At 50.0% G+C, this 10000-nt stretch overlaps 1 protein-coding gene across 1 annotated transcript in view; it reads right to left on the bottom strand.

Moving 5' to 3' along the window:
• Nucleotides 1–10000, bottom strand: part of LOC113828529 (pneumococcal serine-rich repeat protein) — a 250504-nt gene that overhangs the window by 71521 nt on the left and 168983 nt on the right. The gene's annotated exons all lie outside the window — the stretch shown is intronic.

Below are 10000 nucleotides of genomic sequence, written 5' to 3'. Positions count from 1 at the left end.
TATTGTGCCATTGATACGGATGCTCTATTATAAAGTCTTTTGTGGTTTCCCATGCTCCACCCCCGCCTCCTCCACCCCCTGCCTCCTCCACCCCCGCCTCCTCCACACCCCTCTCCCTCCCTCCTTCCTATCCGCCTCCTCTCCTCGTCGTCGTCGTCGTCCCCTCCTCCTCCCTCCTCCTCCCTCCTCTCCTCATTCTCCTCCTCCCTCCTCCTCCTCCTCCTCTCCTCCCCCTCCTCCCTCCCTCCTCTCCGCCTCCCTCTCTCCTCCTCGTCCTCGTCCTCGTCCTCCTCCTCCTCTCCTTCTTCCCTCCTCCTCCTCCTCCTCCCTCCTCTCCCTCCTCCTCCTCCTCCCTCCCTCCTCTCTCCTCTCCTCCGCCTGTTCTCCCTCCTCCCTCCTCCTCCTCCCTCTCCTCCTCCCTCCGCCTCTTTCTCCCTCCTCCTCCTCCCTCCTCCCTCCTCCCTCCTCCTCCTCCTCTCCGCCTCTTCTCCCTCCTCCCTCCCTCCCTCCCTCCCTCCCTCCCTCCTCCTCCTCCCTCCTCTCCGTCTCCCTCTCCCTCCTCCCTCCCCTCCTCCTCCTCCTCTCCCCTCCTCCCTCCTCTCCGCCTCCTCTCCCTCCTCCTCCTCCTCCTCTTCTCCCTCCTCCTCCTCCTCCTCCTCCCTCCTCTCCTCCCCCTCCCCTCCCTCCTCCTCCTCCCTCCTCTCCTCCCTCCCTCTCCTCCGCCTCTTCTCCCTCCTCCCTCCTCTCCTCCTCCTCCCTCCTCTCCGCCTCTTCTCCCTCCTCCCTCCTCCGCCTCTTCTCCCTCCTCCCTCCTCCTCCTCTTCTCCCTCCTCCTCCTCCTCCTCCTCCTCCTCCTCCTCCTCCTCCTCCTCCCTCCTCCTTCCTCCTCCTCCTTGTTGTTATTCTTCCTTCTCCTTCTTTTCTTCTCATTTTCCTTCTTATTGTTATTCTCCTTCTGTTATTTTTTCCAAAGTTTTGTGCGGAAGAAGAAGAAAACGAAACCGGGAAACCGGGAAAAACAGAAAAGGAGAACGAGAGGAGGGAAGAGAAGCAGCGAGAGGGCGCCGAGGGCCTCCCGACGGCGTCCCGAGGGGCAACGAGGGGAAACGGGCGATGGAGGAAATGATTGATAACCGAGAGAGGAAGAAAATGGAGACAGGGAGGAGAGGACGATAAGGAGGAGGAAAAGGAAGCCGTAAAAAATAAAGTAAGGAGATGTGTTTATGTGTATGTATAGATGTATATGTATATATATATGTGTGTGTGTGTATGAGAGAGAGAGAGAGAGAGAGAGAGAGAGAGAGAGAGAGAGAGAGAGAGAGAGAGAGAGAGAGAGAGAGAGAGAGAGAGATATATATATATATATATATATATATATATATATATATATATATATATATATAGAGAGAGAGAGAGAGAGAGAGAGAGAGAGAGAGAGAGAGAGAGAGAGAGAGAGAATGAGTGAGTGTGGATATTCGCGTGTAAGTGTGAATGTGAGTATGAAAGTGAATGAGAAAGTGTATGAGCATAAGTATGCCCATGACCATGACCGTGACCGTGAGCGTGAGCGTGAGTGTGAGTGAGAGTGCATCCGTGTGAGCAAAAAAAAAAAAAAAAAGGAGGAGGAGGAGGAGGAGGTGGGGGAGGAGGAAGAGGAGGGGGAGGAGGAGGAGGAGGAGGAGGAGGAGGAAGAGGAAGAGGAAAGAAAGAAAAAAAAATACGCCCATCGCTTCTATTCCACAAGACATCCGGAGGCAAAAAGAAAGATTATCTGACATGTGTATCTAGGAACTGGCCGGCGGGGATGGGGGGTAGGAGGGAGGGGGAGGAGGAAAAGGAGGGGGAGAAGAAGGAAAAGGATATGGAGGAGGAGGTGGGGGGAGGAGGGGGAGAAGGGGGAGAAGTGGGAGGAGGAGGAGCAGGAGGAGGAGGGAGGAGGGGAGGAGGAGGAGGAGGAGGGGAGGAGGAGGAGGAAGGTGGGAGGAAGGAAAAGGGGGGGAGGAGGAGGATGTGCGGGGAGGAGGGAGAGGAGGGAGAGGAAGAAAAGGAGGAAAAGGAGGAAAAGGAGGAGGAGGAGGAGGAGGAGGAGGAAAAGGAAAGAAAGAAAAAGAAGAAGGAGGAGGAGGATTAGAAAGAAGGAGGAGGAAGAGGAAGGAAGGGGGAATGATAGAGAAGTAAGGAATAAGAGAGAGAAGGGAGAGGGAGCGGGGAATGAGAGAGGGAAAGGCGAGGGAGTGGAAGATAAGAGAAGAGAGATAGGAAGGAAGAGATACGAGGGAGGAACACGCCCTTATCTATCGCTTATCTCTCGTAAACGCCGATAGATAATCGCTTTTCCTCCTGCCTCCTCCTTTCGGTCTCTCTTTCCCTCCTCCTTATCGCCTCCTCCTCCCTATCCCCCCTTTCTTCCTCTCTTGGTTATCAATCATTTTCTCTATCTCTCCCTTCCCTCCCCCTGCCCCTCGGGACGCCCTCGGGGGGGGGGGGGGGGTCTCAGCGCTCTCTCGTTTCCTCTCTTCCTTCCTTCGACTTCTTTCGTCTACTCTCCTTCCCCCTTCCTCTTCGTCTTACATCTTTTTTATTCTTCAACTCCCTCTCTTTCTCTCTTTTTCTTATTCTCGTTTCAAATCTTTCTCCCTCTCTGCCTCCCAATCCCCTCCCTCCCGCCCTCTCGCACTCCCCTCCCTTCCTCCTCCATTCCCTCCCTCCCTCCTTCGTCCTCCATTCCCTCCCTCCCTCCTTCGTCCTTCAATCCCTCCCTCCCTCCCCCTCCCTCCTTCATCCTTCCTTACCTCCCTCCCCTCCCCTCCTTCCCTCTCCCTCCCTCCTTCATCCTTCCATCCCTCCCTCCTTCGTGCTTCCCTCCCCTCCTTCAATCTCCTTCAATCTCTCCCTCCCCCTCCCTCCTCCGTCCTTCCCACCCTCCCTCCCTCTTGCAATCCCTTCCCCCTCCCCTCCATCCTTCGTCCTTCCCTCCCCCTTCCCCTCCCTCCTTCAATCCCTCCCTTCCTCCCGTACCTCCCTTTCTCCTTTCCATCCCTCCTTCAATCTCTCTTTCCCCCTCCCTCCCTCTCTTCCCTCCCCTCCCTCCTTCGTCCTTCCCTACCCCCTTCCCCCTCCCTCCCTCCTTGTCCTCTCCTTGAAGGCGACTGGAAGCCCCACTCTACATTTCCTCTTTCCTATTCATGGCCTTCCGACGTTATTACGGTTCTCTTGTCTCCGTCACTTCCCTTTTCTGTTCGGTTTTCTTGTCTTTTCTTCCCTTTCCTTTCTTACTTTCTTCGTGTCGCTTCGTCGCTGTGAGTTCTCTTTTGTTTTCTTTTCTTTCATTTTCTTGTTTTGCTTTCCGTTCGTCTTCCATCGCTCTTTCTTTTCTTCTCTTTCTCCTCCTCCTGCTTTCCTTCTTCTATTTCGTCTCCTCCTCTTAATTCTTTCCCTTTCTTCGTCTCCCCTTTCCAATCCTCTTTCAACTCATTCATTTTCCTTCTCTCCCTCTCTCTTTCCTTCTTATCCTTCTGTCTCCTCTCCCATCTTCCACCTCCTCCTCTCCCTCCCGTCTCCTCTCCCTTCTCTTGCTCTTTTATTCTCCTCTTCCTCTTCCACTTTCTCCTTCTTCCACCATCATTGCCTCCCATCCCACCTCCCCATTCGTATTTGACTTGCTTCTATTGATTTAATCTGATGTTTCCTGCGGCTCAACCATGCGTCGTTTTAGTCCTTCGTTTGCTCTCCTTCCTTCTTTCTTGCCGCTGCTTTCCCTTCCTCTCTCCCTTTCTCTCCAAATCTCTTTCCCTCCTTTCACCTTTCATCGTCATCTCTCCCTTTCTTCCCTTCCTTCCTTCATCTCTTCCTCCCCCCTCACTGCTTTTCCTTTCTCTCTCTCTCTCTCTCTCTCTCTCTCTCTCTCTCTCTCTCTCTCTCTCTCTCTCTCTCTCTCTCTCTCTCTCTCTCTCTCTCTCTCTCTCTCTCACCACCCCTCTCTCTCCACCCCCTCTCCCTCTCCACCCTCTCCCTCTCCACCCCCTCTCTCTCTCCACCCCTCTCTCTCTCCACCCCTCTCTCTCTCTCCATCCCCTCTCTCTCCCCCTCTCTCTCCACCACCTCTCTCTCTGCCCCTCTGTCTCCACCCCCTCTGTCTCCACCCTCTCTCTCCACCCCCTCTCTCTCCACCCCTCTCTCTCCACCCCCTCTCTCCCCCTCCCTCTCCCACCCTCCCTCTCCCACCCTCCCTCTCCCTCTCTCTCCACCCCCTCTCTCCCTCCCTCCCTCTCCCACCCTCCCTCTCCCTCTCTCTCACCCTCCCTTCTTTACTTTCCCCTCTTCTCTCTCTCCTCCTTGCCTCTTCCCTACTTCCCCTTGTTCCTCCTCTCTCTGTCCTCCTTGCCTCCCCCCCTCCCTCCCTCCCTCCCCCAATCACCAGGTCAGGAGTATATTTACGCTTTCCATTATTCAATTTTCTGCCGTCCGATTCCTTCCATTACGGAGCGACCTGCTATCATTGGCTGGTCTCTCTCTCTCTCTCTCTCTCTCTCTCCGTCTCTCTATCTCTCTCTTTCACTTTTGTTCTCTCTCTTTTTCGATCTCTCTCTCTCTCTCTCTCTCTCTCTCTCTCTCTCTCTCTCTCTCTCTCTCTCTCTCTCTCTCTCTCTCTCTCTCTCTCTTCCTCTATTCATCTCGATCTCTTTCCATTTTTAGCTGAACATTCTTTCCCTTCTTTCATTCTTTCTTTCTATTTCTCCTCGTCCGCTCACCTGATTTATCACTCTTCTTACGGCTATCAATTTCACCTTAATCTCGGTTATCTCTATCTTTCTCTTCTTTCCCCCACTAACTGTTATAAATAAATGTTTTCTCTTCCTACTGTTCTCCTCTCCCTCTCGTTTCTCTCTCTCTCTCTCTCTCTCTCTCTCTCTCTCTCTCTCTCTCTCTCTCTCTCTCTCTCTCTCTCTCTCTCTCTCTCTCTCTCTCTCTCTCTCTCTCTCTCTCTCTCCTCCCTCTCTATCCACCTTCCTCCTCTCCTCCCTCTCTCTTTCTCTTTCCCTCTCTCTTCTCCCTTCTTTCCCTCTCCTTCCTTCCTCTCCACCCTCCCTCCTTCCCTCCCTCCCTCCCCCCCTCCCTCCCTCCCTCCCTCCCTCCCTCCCTTCCTTCCCTCCTCTCCCTCTCCTATCCACCTTCCCTCCTCTCCTTCCTCCCTCCCTCCCTCCCTCCCTCCCTCCCTCCCTCCCCCCTCTCCCCCCCATCCTCACACGAACGCATTTATCTGCCCGATGGAGCAGCGAGATTGAAGGGGAGGGGGGAGGAGGAGGGGGGGGATGGAGGGGCGACGACCGGGGATGGGGGGAGGGGGGAGGGGAGAAAACTAGCAAGTAACTCCCCAAACTTCTTACAATCTAATTACAGGCTAAGATTTGACGGACGAAGAGCCTTTTGGGGATCCGAGGGGAGAGGGGAGGGGAGAGGGGAGGGGAGGGTGGTGGAGGGGAAGGGGGGGAAAGGGAAGGGGGGTGAAGGGGGAGGGGAAGGGGAGGGTGTAGGAGGGGAAGGGTGGCGTAGGAGAAAGGGGAGGGGAAGGGGGAGGGGGAGGGGAAGGGAGGGTGGTGGTGGAGGGGAAGGGGAAGGGGGGGGATGGAGGGGAAAAGAGAAAAGGAAGGGGAAAGGAAGAGCGGAGGGAGGATAAGGGAAGGGGAGGAAGTAGGAAGAAATAAAGAGGTGAATGGAAAGAGCCCTCATTACACACACACACACACACACACACACACACACACACACACACACACACACACACACACACACACACACACACACACACACACAACACACACACAACACACACACACACACAAACACACACATACACACACACACACACACATATCTGCATCCATGTATGTATGTATGTATCTATAGTTGCATCTCCTGTATACATTAACCTTCCCACGATGTAAGCATTAATATTAAGCGTGTTTATGTATGTATGTAGGCATGCATTAATGTATTCACCCAGGCAGGCACTCGCTACCCCTCAATAATCATCATGTAACGAATAAATGAATGAAAGTACGAAGAAATGAATGACGAATAGATGAATGAAAGAGCGAATGAATGAAAGAACGGATAAATGAATGAAAGAACGGATAAATGAATGAAAGAACGAATGAATGAAAGAACGGATAAATGAATGAAAGAACGGATAAATGAATGAAAGAACGAATGAATGAAAGAACGGATAAATGAATGAAAGAACGAATAAATAATCAAACATTACAATAGAACGTACACAGAGTTTGAAAAACGAAAAAATAATACGAAACAAGAGAAACACACAAAAAAAAATACAAGAAGAAGAAGAAAGAAAAAGAATACGAAAAATACAGAATCAAACGTAAAACAGAGAAAAATACAAGGAAGATGAAGAGAAATCGGGAAAAATAGAAACTAAAATAAAACAAAAATAAAAAAAACGAAACAAACAAAAGAAACACAGAAGAAAAGAAAGAGACAAGAGAAAAAAAGCAAAAAAAAAAAACAACAGAAAAACAGAAAACAAAAACAAACAAAAATAAAAACAGGGCGTGTAAAACCGCAGACTTCTCCCAGCCGCTGCATATTTCAAGCCCCCTTAATCTCCCTTAATATCATCCGACGGTGGGAATATTAGGAGGGAGGGAGGGAGGGGAAGGGAGGGAAGGAGAGGAGGATGGGAAGTGAGGGAGAGAGGGAGGGGATGGGAAGTGAGGGAAGGGGAGGGGAAGGAGAAGGGGAGAGAGGGAGAAAGAGGAGAGAGGGAGAAAGGGGAGGGAGAGGAGAAGGGGAGAGAGGGAGAAAGGGGAGGAGAGGGAAGGGAGGGGGAGGGAGAAGGGGAGAGAGGGAGAAAGGGGAGGAGAGGGAAGGGGAGGGGAGGAGAAGGGATGGGAAGTGAGGGAAGGGGAGAGAGGGGAGGAGAGGGGACGGGAGGTGAGGGAAGGGGAAGGGGAAGAGAGGAAGGAGAGAGAGAGAGAAAAAAAAATAATAATGTCCCATTCCATCTCTTATGCACCGGCGAGTGAATCTTTCAAGAGGTCCGGTCGCTTCTCCTTAGGCTAAACACATATATTTTTTTTTCTTTTCTTTTTTCTTCTCTTTTTTTTCTGTTTTTCCCCTTATTTTTTGTGTGATCATCTTGGGACGACCTTTATTAATTAACCACAAAACCGCATTAGCATCTGGTTGTGGGCATCGGCAGGGGGAGGGAGGGAGGGAGGGAGGGAGAGGGGAGGAAGGGAGGGAGGGAGGGAGGGAGGGAGGGAGGGAGAAGGGAGGAAGGGAGGGAGGGAGGGAAGGAGGGAGGAGGGAGGGAAGGGGGAAGGAGGGAGGGAAGGGGGAAGGAAGGAGGGGGGGAGGGAGGGAAAGAGGGAGGAGGGAGGAAGGAGGGAGAGGAAGGAAAGGATGGATAAGAGAGAGGGAAGTGGGAGAAAGAAAGCGAAATGAAAGAATGATTAGATGAAGAGAGGGAGAATAGGAGAGGAAGAGAGAAGGAGGACGGGAGGGCGGACGAAGAGAGAGATGAAGAGAGGGAGAGAAGAAACGTAGAAGGGAAAGATGGAGGGAGGAAGGGAGAAGTTGAGAGGGAGAGAGGACGGGAGGAAGACGGAGAGAGGAAGAGAGAAAGGGTGAATGGAAGAGAGAGAAAATATCTTAGAGTAGAAAGGAAATAGAGAGAGAGAGAGAGAGAGAGAGAGAGAGAGAGAGAGAAAGAGAAAGAGAAAGAGAAAGAGAAAGAGAAAGAGAAAGAGAGAGAGCAAGAGAGGGAGAGAGAAAGCGCGAACAGAAGAGAGAGAGAGAAAAAAAACATTACTTCCGACTGATGGAAATTAAACATCAATTTCCCTTTTTCGTCCATTTTCATTAAGAGATCAAAGGGAACAGATTAATTTTCTTAATCTATCTTTATTTTCCCACGAATTCCCCCCCTCCCCCACCCCCCACACACCCTCCGCGTCTTCCATCTTTTTTATGCTTTATCGTTCTCTTCCTTTTTCCCTTTCTTTCCTTCTCTCAATTTCCCGACTTTCTCTCGTCTCTCGTTATCGTTATCATCATCATTATCACCTCTTCAGTTCTCCCTTCCCCTTCCCCTCCACTCACTTCCACTCCCTCTCACCCCCCCCTTTCCACTCACTTCTCGCCCCCCCTTCTCCCTCCCTCTCACCGCCCCCCCTTCCACTCACTCTCACCGCCCCCCTCCTCTCTCCCTCTCACTCCCCTTCCACTCACTCCCTCCTCACCGACCCCCTCCTTCTCACCCCACCCTTCCACTCCCTCTTACCCCCCTTTCCACTCCCTTCTCCTCTTCCACTCCACTTCCCTTTCATTAAAAAAATCATGTATCAGTCGCGTTACAAATGAGACTTAACCCCTCCACCCCCCCACACACCCCCTCCCCCTCCCCCTTCATCCGCTCTCAGCCTCTTAACCACTCCCTTCCCCCTCTCCCTACCCCTTACCCCCCTTCTTCCTTCCCTCTTTTCTTTTCTTTCTTTTCTTTTCTTTCTTCACTCCCTCTCAAACTTCTCTCTTCTCCCCCCCCTCTCCTCTCTTCCTTTTTTTTCTACTACTCTCTTACTTCCTTACTGAACCCCCGCCCAACCCCCCACTACCCTCTCCTCCCCATTCCCCCCGCCCTTCGCCCCGTATTCTCCTCCCCACCTTTCCCCTACTCCCATCCGCCAACCCACTACACCTCCCACCCCCACCTCCTCCATCCCACACCCTCTCCCCCACCACCCTCTCACCCCAACCACCCTCTCTCTTCCCCCATCAACCCCTCCCCCTCTCACTCCCCCCATCAACCTCTCCCCCTCTCACCCCCTCTCCCAATCCCCCTCCCCCTCCCAATCCCCCTCTTTCCCCCCCCCCTCCTCCCCCCATTCCGCCCGTGGGAAGGAGTGCCTACAACAAGCGCTCGTGGCACCCCCCTCCCTCCCCCCCTTTCAGTCTGAATTAATGATGCCTCATGAGTGCCCTCTATAACTCTGTATTACTTCTCTTTGTGTTGCTCTTTCCTTCTTTTTCTCTTTCTTTTTTCTTGTTTCTTTTTCTTTCTTTCTCTTCTTTTTTTCCTTTTTTCCCTCTTTTTTCTTTCTCTTTTTTTCTCTCTCTCTTACCCGTTCTTTTTCGTTGCTTCAATCTTTTTCCTCGTTTTATTTTCCATCTAATTTAATTTCTTCTTTTTTTCATCGTGTTACTGGTGTCATTATCATTACCATTACCATTACAATTAATATGATCATCATTATCATTACTATTAATATAATCACCATTGCCATTACTATTACTATCATTATCACTATTATTACTATTATTACCAACATCATTATCTTTCCTACTACTGCTATCATCTTTTTTAACAATATTACTACAACGAATTTCATTATTACAATTACTATTATCAAAACGGTAATGACTTTCATCATTCTCATATTTATTCTTTCTTCCATTCTCCTTCTTCTCGTGTTTGTTTGTTTTTTTTCTCTTTTTTCATATCATGCACCAAAAAAAAAATAAAATAAATAAACAACACAAAAAATACTTACCACATTGTAATAACGACAAAGCCAACGCGTTTACAAGCAAGAACAGGAACAAAAATAAAAAAACACAACAAAAACATATACATATAAAAAGACGCTAAAAATAAGTGATATCCTTGCAAATACGAGCTTAAACCAATAAAAATAATAAATAAACAAGAACCAAACATTGATAACAAAAACAGCAAAAATGATACTACCACTACTACTAATAATAACGATAACGATAATAATAATAATAATAATAATAATAACTACATTAATAATAATAATAACAAACAATAACAACAATACCAATAATAATAACGACAATAATAACAACAATAACAATAACAACACCAACAATGTAATAACAATAGCAAAACCAATCATCACCACCATCATCATCATCATCACCACCATCACCACCACCGTCACTACTATCACCCTTA

Source organism: Penaeus vannamei, chromosome 11 (assembly GCF_042767895.1).
Source record: "Penaeus vannamei isolate JL-2024 chromosome 11, ASM4276789v1, whole genome shotgun sequence".
Lineage (NCBI taxonomy): Eukaryota > Metazoa > Arthropoda > Malacostraca > Decapoda > Penaeidae > Penaeus > Penaeus vannamei.
Note: the sequence above shows the minus strand (reverse complement) of the source record. Positions and strands in the feature narration are given on the sequence as shown.